Here is a 13672-nt window from a genome sequence, read left to right as displayed (position 1 = left end):
CCCATTGTTTGCACAGTGAACGTCCAAAGATCAAACACTCTTAACAAAAAAGGTAAAAAAGTGATGTAAGGTGATTTTGACGTTGAGGGAGACAATAAGATGGGAGTTTTTTGATACTCTAACTGTCCTGAACTAGAAAAAAAAAAAAAAGAGTTCAGGCAGAGCAAGACAAGATGAACATCTGAGGTTAAAAAGTATATAAATTGTAATAAAAACAAACAAAAAAACCTGATTGTTTCACTAGATTTTGGAAGTTCAAACTCGGGGCATCATTGAAGTCTATAAGGAGATTATGTTTCATTATGTTTTTCTCAAAAAAAAAAAACTATTTCTTTATGACTGAAGAAAGACATGAACATCTTGGATGTCAAGGGGTGAGTACATTATCTGTAAATGCTTCTTCTGGAAGTGAACTTCTCCTTTAAGTCTTGAATGCTTTGGAGTACAAACCTAAGTCTGGTCTCTCTTTTAAACACAACATTTGGAAGATTATTGTTTAAGTGAAAAAAGTTTAAATAATAAACTATAAAAACTTATAGAAGTTTAGGTTTATTATTATGAGAAATGCACAAAAATAATATTTTTACATTTTATATGAGAACTGTGTAAAAATCCAAGCCATAAATCGTAAGTTTCAGTTTCAAAAAAAAAAAAAAAAAATTACTCAACTGTTTAAAATACTGATAATAACACTGATTTTCCTGTATTTTGAATAAAATAAACACAGGCTTGGTAAGCAGGAAAGACTTCTTTAAAAAAAAATCTTACTGTTTAAAATTTTTGACTGGTAGTGTACTCTAAAAAATGCAGTGTATTTAGCCAATTTCCTACATTTCGTCAAATTTAAAAGTATATACATAAAAAGATAATTGAAGTACTCCATAAAACAGTATAGTCTAAGTCATATGATATCTTTTTATGAGAAACAGATCAAAATGTTTGATATTTGCTAACAAGACACACAATTTTTTTGTCATATGCAGTTCACTGTGAAGATTCTTCACAATTATATTGTTTCTCGACAGAACAATACCAGCAAACGTGAGGGAGAGTAAATATTGTCAATATTAAACTTAAGCTGAAAAAGATCCTCTAATTGAAGAATTACCCATATAAATATAAAATATATTTTAATATCAACTCCATTTCCACTCTGGTTATTACTGCTGTAAGGCTGGATGTAGTGAACGTGAAGCTGTGTCCGGGTCACGCAGGTTTTTCCCTTCAAGTCTTCAATCATGTCGAGATGGCGTGGGTCCCCTGGCGGCGCGTCTGCTTTTCGGTTATGCCACATTTAACTGACTCCTCCTGTCTGCTGCCAAGCCGCACCAGCCGCCCGTCCAGCCAGATAAACGCAACACGACAGGTACGGCTGGCTCTCCAAACACCACCCATGTCCTCTGCCTCACCCCACAATCACAAATGCTGTCGATTCGCTTCACTCTTATGGGCAGTCTGAGATACAGAAGCGCTTTCATCTAAATAGACATGTTTTGGTTACATATGACTGATTCTGTCCTGAAGAAGCCCATGACACTGACCAAACAGCATCTGCAGACATTTTTGGCACTTTATCCAGCTGCTGGTGAACCTGTTGGATTTAGGCACTGATTTTGGTGGAAACTTTGCAGTTATGATAACTGAACGATAATCATGTTATCCAAAATATTTAAAGAATTAATCCTATAGATAGACAAAAATAGATAGAATGATAAAACAATCCACATTATTCTTCAGTGCGGAAGCAAGCCTATGGACAAGACTTACATAATAAGAAGAAGAATAACAACAAGCAGAAAACAGTAACTGTTTGCACTACAAACCAAAAAAAAGCTCCCGCTCTTACAGGAAAAATAAAGTGGATAGATTGCATGAAAAATTAAATGATAGAAAGAACAAAAAAACGAAGAACAATAGATAGTATGATGAAACAACAGAACTATAGATAGAATGATAGAATGATGAAACGATAGATTCAATGTCAATGATAGACAGAATGATGAAATTATAGATAAATGCTAATATGATAGAATAATAAACAGAATGATAGAACAGTAAAACAAATAGAGTGATTAAACGATGGAATGATGAACTGATAGAACAATAAAACATAGAACAATGATAAATAAGAACCATGAAACAATAACACTCAATAGAGAGCTAGATAGAATGAAAATGATAGATAGAATGAAAAAACAAGATAATAGACAGAACGATAAATAGAATGATGAAACGACAGAATGCAGGATAGAACAATGAAACATTAAAACTACAGGTAGAATGCTAAAATGACAAAACACAAGAACAATACATACGATACACAGAACAATAGATGGAACAATAAAATGGTAGATAGAATGATGAAACGATAGAATGACAGATAAAATAATGAAATGATAGAACAATAGAATGATGACATGATAATAAGATAGAATGATAAAATGATACATAGATTGATAAAACGATAGACTGATGAAACAATAGAACTATAGATAGAATGATGAAATGATAGAATGATAGAATGATGAAACCATAGAACAATAGAATGATGAAACGATAGAAAGATAGAATGCGGAAATTATATACAGAATAAAACGATAGATAGAACTATAAAACGGTAGACAGAATGATGAAACGATAGAACGATAGGATGATGACATAATAGAACGATAGATAGAATAATGAAATGACAAAATACAAATACAGTACATAGAATGATAAAATGATAGAACAATAAAGTGATAAAATGATAGAATGAGGAAACGATACAGAACGAAATGATAAAACGACAGAATGAAACAATAGAACGACAGAATGATGAAACGGCTGAACAATAGAATAAAGAATAAAGCACAGATAGAACAATGAAACAGATAGAATGATGAAACTATAGAATAGATAAAATGATGAAATTATAGAAAGAATGATGAAACGATAGAATGATGAAACGATAGAATGATAAAATGATAGAATGATGGAATGATAGAATGCGGAAACAATAAATAAAACAATAAAATGGTAGATATAGTAATGAAACAATAGAACGATAGATAGAATGATGAAATGATAGAAGATAGAATGATGAATTAGAATGACAGAAAGCAGAAATGATACAGAATAAAATGATAAAACAATACCATGGTAGATAGACTGATGAAACAACAGAACGAAAGATAGAATGATGAAACAACAGAACAATAGGATGATGAAATGATAGAATGGCAGAATGATGAAACGATAGAACAAAATATAGAATGATGAAATGATAGAATGATAGATAGAATTATGAAATGATAGAATGATAGAGAGAACGATAGAATGCGAAAACAATACACAGAATAAAATGATAGAATAATAAAAATGTATAGAATGATGAAACAATAGAATGATAGATGAAATGACAGAATAATAAAACAGCAGAATGAGAAAACAATACAGAAAACGATAAAAAATTATAGATAGAACAATAAAATGGTAGATAGAATGATGAAATGATTGAGTGATGTAACGATAGAATGACGAGACGATACACAGAATGATAAAATGATAGAACAATAAAACGGTAGATAGAATGCTGAAACGATAGAATGATAAAATGATAAAACAAAAGAACACTAAAATGATAGAATGATACATAGGATGATAAAACAGATAAAAGGCTAGATATAATAAAAATCAACAGAAACATTAGACTGAAATGATAGATAGATAGATAGATAGATAGATAGATAGATAGATAGATAGATAGATAGATAGATAGATAGATAGATAGATAGATAGATAGATAGATAGATAGATAGATAGATAGATAGATAGATAGATAGATAGATAGATAGATAGATAGATAGATAGATAGATAGATAGATAGATAGATAGATAGATATCTGCAGACCTCATAACGGTTTGTTTATGTAGGTTTTACAGATGAGTAAACTGGTAAATAAGTTCCATATGTTTAGAGATTGCCTTAACGCTCAGCAGCACAGCGTGTGTGTGCTGTTCAAAGAGTGTTAATTATACAGGCAGCTAATAAGTATGTATATGCATAATCGCATAAATCTATAATTACCTAAACAGCGTCTCATTACATGCACGTGGTTAAAATGTAAATAGTGCAGTTCCGCAGAAGGTTAGAGACAATCAACTAAAGATGTTGCATTTAGTTGTTTAAACTCACCAGATGTAAAACAGAAAAGAGCACAAATGTAATTTTACCTGCAATTGAAAAAAATATGCTTCAATACTACAATTTGTATAAACATTGGAATAATAAGATAGATATAGATATAGATATAGATATAGATATAGATATAGATATAGATATAGATATAGATAGATATAGATAGATCAAATTGAATAGGTTGGGTTGCTATGCAGTTGCTGGTGTTGTGGAAGATTGCTACCGGAGCAAAGGATATTCCGTAAATAAATTTCCATGACTTTTCCATGGTGATTTAAGATCTCAGTTATTTCTATGACTTTTGCAGGCCTGTAAATCAGGTTTTCCATGAGTGTGTGTGAGTGTGTGTGTGTAAACTCAGAGATGTGCTATTCTAATGAAAGCGCTTCTACTCAGCACTATGAAACTCAGTGTTGGAACTAATGATGACATTCAGGGCCACTGCGGCCAGGGGTTCTGAGGGAATTTCGACAAAAATGTTCATTTAAAGGTCTAATAATTAAGATATTGATTAATTAGTCCGGCATTGATTTACAGTCACACTTTATCAAGTCAAGGGGTTCTAATTACCGTGTCATTATGCCACAGTCTGACCCGAACATTCTTTTTGTCACTTGTAATGAAAAAGAACATTTCTTTTGGCGCCGTTTGGATTTTTGACCTGTAAAATTTTAATAGGGACTACAGTGGGAACAGGACATGGATTGGCGGTTAAGTCAGGGCGAGGCTAATATCCCTGAGTCTGGTTAAGTGGCTGTACACCCAGAGTGCTGAAACGCCTCTCTAGAGGGATCCGATTTAACTACTGACTACTTCCTCTTCTCCATATAAAAACACTGGGGCTGAATGAACAGGGCCCGCAGCCAGCCGACAAGTACAGTCGGCGCTCGGAGCACTTAATAGTGCTTTTTTATTGCATTCTCAAATCCTCCAAAAGCCAAAAAAATACAATAATACAACAAAATTCTCGAAAGTATAATTGGGATGGGTAATAATATACAATTATTACTCTACTTGGATACAAGCACACACTTTTTGTGGATGACATTCAGCGCTCGGTTAATGAAAAGGCGTTGAACAGGAATTGAATCATATTTTCCACTCCATAGAGTCAGAAAATGGTGCTTCAGACACTTGTGAGTGCAGTCAGGAATCCCAATTTGCCTGCTGGAAATTGGAAATGGTGGAACAGCGAGGCGTGATGTTGTTAAAGTGTGTGTTCTGTCTCAGCGGCCCGGCGGCTGGACGACGGCTGTAGAGCGCGCGTTTGCTTTAAGAGGGACTGTGGTTTGGTGACGGGTTTGGACATGATTACGGTCCCCGCTACGGTCATTCTCTGAACGCTTCACCTCTCCGGCCAAACAAACACTGCTGCGACTCACAGACTGAAACCTCAGTTGACTGTCAGCTCTATACATACACTCACAGACAGATAGACGAGATAGACGAGATAGACAGATAGACAGATAGACAGATAGACAGATAGATAGATAGATAGATAGATAGATAGATAGATAGATAGATAGATAGATAAAAACATGATAAAAACAATTTAACAATAGAATGACAGAACGATAGATAGAATGATAGAATGATAGAACAATAAATAGAATGAAAGAATGGTAGATACACTCCAAAAAATAAATTGTTCAATGAACGTGATTTAATCGTAGCACCCATTATGCATCTAAACAAATCAAATAAACTTGGAATGATTTGAATGTGTTTTTTGAATGCCATTTTAACTTGTAGATTTAAAATGGTTTTAATAGGTTAGTGTAACATCTTTCCAACTAATTGAATCAAAATGTTTGTATCGTGTTAGTCTAATAACACTTATAATTTAAATATATAGTAGAAGTTAAATATATAAAAGTTCATCAAAGTTGTCCTAAGACAAATAGTTTTGGTTTTGGATTCTTTCCTCCCGTTTTTCTCTCCCATTGTTGGGGTAGACTTCAGGTTTAACGTAGGTTATGTAGTTAAAAGGCGAATTGTGACAGAACTGCACAAATTGTAGCCGATATATTAACGTTAAGGTGAAACTTGGATTGACAAAGACAACGGAATTTAAATAAGTCTGCTTTAAAACATCGCTACAGTGTCTAATTACTTATTATCCCACGTTACTAACTGCAAACAGTACATTATATCAATCAAGTACTTACCCTCAATATCAAGGATGAAGAACGTTTAAATGCAGCAGTTCAAACTGCCGGCGCTCACACAACTCCTCTTCTTCCAGCCGTCTGTACCCACGTGTTTCCGTCGCAGTGCTGAGCATGCGCAGTGACTCACCAGAGAGAGTTGTTGATATGAAGCGTTTCGGGCTCATTGAATCAACAAGTGCTGATCTAATTCATTTGATTATTTCTTAATTTAGTTACAACTAACAAGAATAAATCATTTAACAGAAGTAAACTCGTTATATTCTTATTAATCAGACATATTTTGTATTTTGCAAATCAAACAAGTGACTATTTGACTTTTTTGAGTGTAGAACAATAGAACAATAGAATGATAGATAGAACAATAGAATAATAGATAGAATAGATAGAACCAAAGAATTACAGAACAATAGAATGATAGATAAAACAATAGAACGATAGGTAGAACAATAGATAGCATTAAAGAATGGAAGAATGAAAGAATTATAGAACAATAGAACGACAGAATGATAGAATGATAGAACAATAGATACAACTAAATGATAGAATGACAGAACAATAGAACGATAGGACAATAGAATGATAGAACAATAGAACAGAAAAATAGAATGATAAAACAACAGATAGATAGATAGATAGATAGATAGATAGATAGATAGATAGATAGATAGATAGATAGATAGATAGATAGATAGATAGATAGATTGAACGAAAGAATGGTAGATAGAACAATAGATAGAATGAATGACAAAACGATTTAACAACAGAACGATAGATAGAACAATAGACAGAATGAAAGAATGATAAAATGATAGAACAATAGATAGAACAAAAGAATGATAAAAGATTTAACAATAGAACAATAGATAGAACAATAGATAGAATGAAAGAATGGTAGATAGAACGATAGAACAATAGAACGATAGAACGATAGAACGATAGATAGATAGAACGATAGAACGATAGAACGATAGATAGATAGATAGATAGATAGATAGATAGATAGATAGATAGATAGATAGACAGACAGACAGACAGACAGACAGACAGACAGACAGATAGATAGATAGATAGATAGATAGATAGATAGATAGATAGATAGATAGATAGATAGATAGATAGATAGATAGATAGATAGATAGATAGATAGATAGATAGATAGATAGAACAATGGAACGATAGATAGAACAGATAGGACAAAAGAATAATAGATAGAACGATTGAACGAAAGAGTGAGAGCGATAGAGTGATATATAGAACAAAAGATAGAACGAAAGAGCGATAGATGGAATGTTACAACAATAGAACAATACATAGAATGATAGAACAATAAAACAATAAATAGAACGAAAGAATGATATATAGAATGAAAGAACAATACAATGATAGAACAATAGAAAGACAGAACAACAGATAGAGCAAAAGAGTGATAGATAGAATGTTAGAACAATAGAACATTACTTTGAATGACAGAACAAAATAAATAGAATGAGAGAATGATAGGTAGAATGATAGAATGATAGAACAATAGATAAAACTAAATGAAAGAATGACAGAACAATAGAACGATAGGACAATAGAATGATAGAACCATAGAACAGAAAAATAGAATGATAAAACAACAGAATGATAGATAGATAGATAGATAGATAGATAGATAGATAGATAGATAGATAGATAGATAGATAGATAGATAGATAGATAGATAGATAGATAGATAGATAGATAGATAGATAGATAGATAGATAGACAAAACGATTTAACAATAGAACGATAGATAGAACAATAGATAGAATGAAAGAATGATGGATAGAACAATAGAATAGAACGATAGAAAAAACTATAGATAGAATAAAAGAATGATAAAATGATAGAACAATAGATAGAACAAAAGAATGATAAAAGATTTAACAATAGAACAATAGATAGAACAATAGATAGAACGAAAGAAAGGTAGATAGAACGATAGAACAATAGAATGATAGATAGGATGATAGAACAATAGAATGATAGAACAATGGAACGATAGATAGAATAGATAGGACGAAAGAATAATAGATAGAACGATTGAACGAAAGAGTGATAGAACAATAGAGTGATATATAGAACAAAAGATAGAATGAAAGAGTGATAGATGAATGTTACAACAATAGAACAATACATAGAGTGATAGAACAATAAAACAATAACTAGAACAAAAGAATGATATATAGAATGAAAGAACAATACAATGATAGAACAATAGAATGACAGAACAACAGATAGAATTAAAGAATGATAGAATGATAGAACAACAGATAGAACAAAAGAGTGATAGATAGAATGTTAGAACAATAGAACGATACTTTGAATGATAGAACAAAATAATAAATAGAATGAAAGAATGATAGGTAGAATGATAGAACAATTGAATGATAGATATAACAATAGGACGATATATAGAACGATAGAAAGAACAATAGAATAAAAGAATGATAGAACGATAGACAGAATGAAAGAATGATAGATAGAACGATAGATAGATAGAATGACTGAACAAAAGAATGATAAAACAATAGAACAATAGATGGAACGACAGAACTATAGATAGATAGAATGATAGATAGATGGAGAAGTAGCCAGAAGCAGCTGTGAAGAAATGTAAACTTAAACTGCTCAAATGTTTTGTTGCACTAATTTAATACAAACTCACATACTTCACCTCCCACATGTACAAACACAAACCCAGTTTGAGTAATTAAAGCTGCTCTAGCTCTTCTATCCTTACAGCACTCACAATCACACTCAATTACGGCTTATTTCTGTTTACACGTATGTTTCACAAAGAAGATCTGGATACAGCCTCCAGCCTTCTTATTTGTCAAAACACATTTAATACAGATATTGCTGCAGATCTGACAGGGTAAAATTAGTGAGAACAGCTGTGTCGCATAGCATCAAACATCTATACGGAGAAAACATGCAACAAAATTAGAAACAAATCGCAATAAATAGTCTAATGAGAAACTGAGGTGTTCTTTTCTGTCCTAATGAGATGTGAGCAGTATTACACCTCTGTGATTTCACTGGATCTGCACCTCTGTCCATCCGGACCTTTGTTTGCACTCTTTATTTGCATTTCAAAGAGAGCCCAGGGGAACCTGCCTTGCATATTTACATGCGATTAGCAACTTTAAATGAATATGTCAAAATCTGTAAAGTGTTCAACACTGACTTTGACGGCCAAACCCAGGCCACACGCATACATAGCCATATCACTGAAAAGATTTTTTTTTTTTCTGCCAAGACAAAAAAATAGAACAAATTAATCCCAGAGTATGTATGTCAAATCCTGTCCTCTTGGAAAATAATATAAAAAGTGAGTGTGTGGGGGACGCATTTTGCAGTGCAATCAATAAATTAAACTATGTGCATATGAATAAAGGCTTTTAGCCAGTAATATTTTGATTAATTAGATGAAGTTGTAAAAAGTGCTGGTTTGGGCATTTTGAATAGCTTAATGCTAAGGAGCATAACTGACGGTTCAAGGTCGCGCAGAACATGCTTAGAATTGTGCATATATGGAAGAAACGTCGGCTGGTGCTGTTTTTATAGATTAGATAGATTAGATAGATAGATAGATAGATAGATAGATAGATAGATAGATAGATAGATAGATAGATAGATAGATAGATAGATAGATAGATAGATAGATAGATAGATAGATAGATAGATAGATAGATAGATAGATAGATAGATAGACAGATAGACAGATAGATAGATAGATAGATAGATAGATAGATAGATTTACATGATTATCTTCACATGACCTATTTATATGACCCATCGATTTAAATGTTATGTATATTAAAAAAAAAATGTTTGCATTTGTTTATCTATTAACATTTTAGAACAATAGCCTATAATATTAACCTATAATATATTTTGTTTAAATTGTATATATATACACTATATATAACTCAATGTTTGCATTTATTTGCATATTTATCTATAAAATTACTAATAATGTTTATCTAATTTTTATTTATATATATATCTGCTTCAATCAATACAACTACTACACTAAGAATTTTTATGTAATATGTTATTCATATTTTTTAAAATCAATGTTTGCATTTATATGCTTATCTATGAAAATACTGTTAATTAATTTTATTTAACATTTTATTCATTTAAAAAAATCACAATTTATATCCATATCTACGAAAATACTATATAACTATATTTATATATAATTTTTTATTTATACATTTAAAAAAATCGCTGTTTGCATTTATTTGCATATCTATGAAACTACTATACCATTACTTTTTATATTAAATTACATTTTATTTATATTTTTAAACAAATCTGTTTGCTTCCGTCTATCAATAAAACTACTACACTAATATTTTTATTTAATATTTTATTCTTTTTTTTTTAAATCAATGTTTTCATTTAGTTACTTATCTATGAAAATACTGTAAACAATTTTTATTTAACAATTTATTAATAGATATTTTTTAAATCTCAATGTTTGCATTTATTTGCATATCTATGAAAATACTATATATATTTAAAATTCATATTTTTACTGAAAATTTAAATAATATTAAAAAAAACTTCAAATGTTTGCATTTTTGTGCATATCTAATAATACTAATAATTTTTATCTAATATTTTACTTATATATTTAAAAAATCAGTTTGCTTCTATCAATAAAACTACTATAATTTTTTTAAATCTATTATTCATATTTATAAATTAAATAATTAATAAATAATTACAATTATTTATTAATATTTTAAAAGTCAATGTTTGCATTTATTATCTTGTCTATAAAAATACTGTTATTATTTTTTAACATTTATTCATCCTTTAAAAAAATCTCAATGTTTGCGTTTGTTTGCATATCTACGAAAATACTATATATTTCAAATACTTCATATTTGTATTTAAAAATTAATTTATAAAAAAAATCTCAATGTTTGCATTTATTATCTTATCTATGAAAATACTGTTAATTTTTATTTAGCATTTTATTCATATTTTATCTATCTATCTATCTATCTATCTATCTATGAAAATACTGTTATTAAATAATATTTAATATTTTATTAATATTTTAAAAACCTCAGTGTTTGTACTTATTTGCATATCAACATGGTTTTTGTTTTTTTTAAATATCGATGTTTGCATTTATTTGCATATCTATCTATAAAACTAATATACAAATATTTATTTTCTAATATTTTACTTATATATATATATATTTTTTAAATCAGTAAAAAAATGTAATATATTATTCATATATATATATATATATATATAAATTAAATAATTCATACATAATTAAAAAATATTAATATTTAAAAAATTCAATGTTTGCATTTATTATCTTGTCTATAAAAATACTGTTATTAATTTTTAACATTTATTCATCCTTTAAAAAAATCACAATGTTTGCATTTATTTGCATATCTACGAAAATACTATACATTTAAAATACTTCATATTTTATTAAAAAATTAATTTATAAAAAATCTCAGTGTTTGCATTTATTAGCTTATCTATGAAAATACTGTGTTAATTTTTATTTAACATTATATTCATATTTTATCTATATCTATCTATGAAAATACTGTTACTGATACTTATTTGCATATCAATTAAAGCACTATTTTTATTTGTATTTTTTTAAAAATATAAATGTTTGCATTTCAGTATTTGCATAAAGTCTAATGCTTTATATGTTATGTACACTCGTGTGTTTGCAAAAATGAAGTTATTGTCATTTCATGGCCAATATGGTGTTTTAACTGTATTTTCCAGAATCAAAGCAGATAGAGACAAAGAAAGCCAGACGACCATCATCAGCTCGGCCATGCAGAAACGGCAGAAAAACACTGACGAAAGTTCAAACTGTTAAGGTAAGTACGGGGCACGTGCCGCGCAGAGAGCAAGAAAAAACCCCTAAAATTTCTGCTCGGCCGAACTTTGTTCAGGCTCCAGAAGAGTGGCGTATAAAATATGAACTAACTATGTGATTATTAATTGGGCCCCATTTTGATTTCTGTATTCCGGGCTGCATATTGTTCGCCGGCTCTCCACGGGGTCCGTCTGAGCGCGCGCGTGTCGAGGGGTTCGGCGAGCGGCGCGCCTCAGCCATTTAGAGAGCGCCTCGGCGCGCGCGCCGCGGAATACCAATGAGCGGGGTTAAAAAGGCACGGCTCCTCTCGGAGACGACTCTCCTTCTTCCGCGCACCTCCGCCGGGTCTCCACGGACTAATTTTCAAAACCACCTCTTAATGTGGGCTTGTGTCAATCACCTGAACAGACAGCTTCATCCCCAGATATAGAATAGTCCCTACATTAGAGCAATGCACACCGGCTCCTACACAATGGGGCCCCGGCTAAAGGATGAAAAGCCACTTTAATGCCAATCGGGTTTAAAATAATGCCTTATTCATGTGTTCATGCACACATTTACATTATAATGATAAAGGCCGCTATCAAAACGCGTAAGATACTGGCTTTTGCGCACACGTGCACGCACGCTAAGAAGTACAAATTTCAGAAAGCAAGGAAGGGTTTCTTTATTCTCCCTTTCTCCCCCCACCCGCTCGTCTCTTTCAGATGAATGACCACTCTGTAAACTTTCATCTGTTCGTGCCGCACGTCTGCTTTCTGACATCTCGTGGCTGTGGCGCTTGCGAATCAAACTTCAAAAGAATCGGCCACAGATAAAAAAAATAATACTATGGGAACTCATTTGGCCCTGAAAGCTGTGTGTTGTAGTCATTTCGCTCCAGACTTTATCACACATGCTTTCAAAGGCACGGGGTCTGAAACAGAACGGCGAGGACAGGAAATCTCCCATTCAAAGGCGCTTGAAGAGAACAATGTTTATCGGGGTGTCTTGTTATTTTCAAGGGGCTGCATTTAAAGAGAGTCATTTGGCTTGCATATCAGAGCTGGGATGAAGCTTGATGTTTCTCGTGCAAGAAAATGACCAATTTGAGGGGTTAAAACGGCACCTCTGCTCTGATAGACAGACCTAAGATTTTAGTTATGCTTGTACTTTGGTTAAGTACATTCTGGCAAAGTCAGAAATTCACATTCATATATCATTAACCAAACTATCAAAAATAAAAACAGAAGAAAGTGCAATATTAAAGTAGATATTTAATATTATATACACACAAATATATCATTACTGTAGTGTTTTTATCCATCCATCGCAACATCTGTATCTAGAACACTACAGTAGTTTTTTTTATATATATATATATATTTTTTTTTTTACAAATCTCAATGCATTTATTTGCATGTCTCTCTATGAAAA

The sequence above is a fragment of the Garra rufa genome, chromosome 8 (assembly GCF_049309525.1).
Source record: "Garra rufa chromosome 8, GarRuf1.0, whole genome shotgun sequence".
In the NCBI taxonomy this organism is placed as follows: domain Eukaryota; kingdom Metazoa; phylum Chordata; class Actinopteri; order Cypriniformes; family Cyprinidae; genus Garra; species Garra rufa.
Note: the sequence above shows the minus strand (reverse complement) of the source record.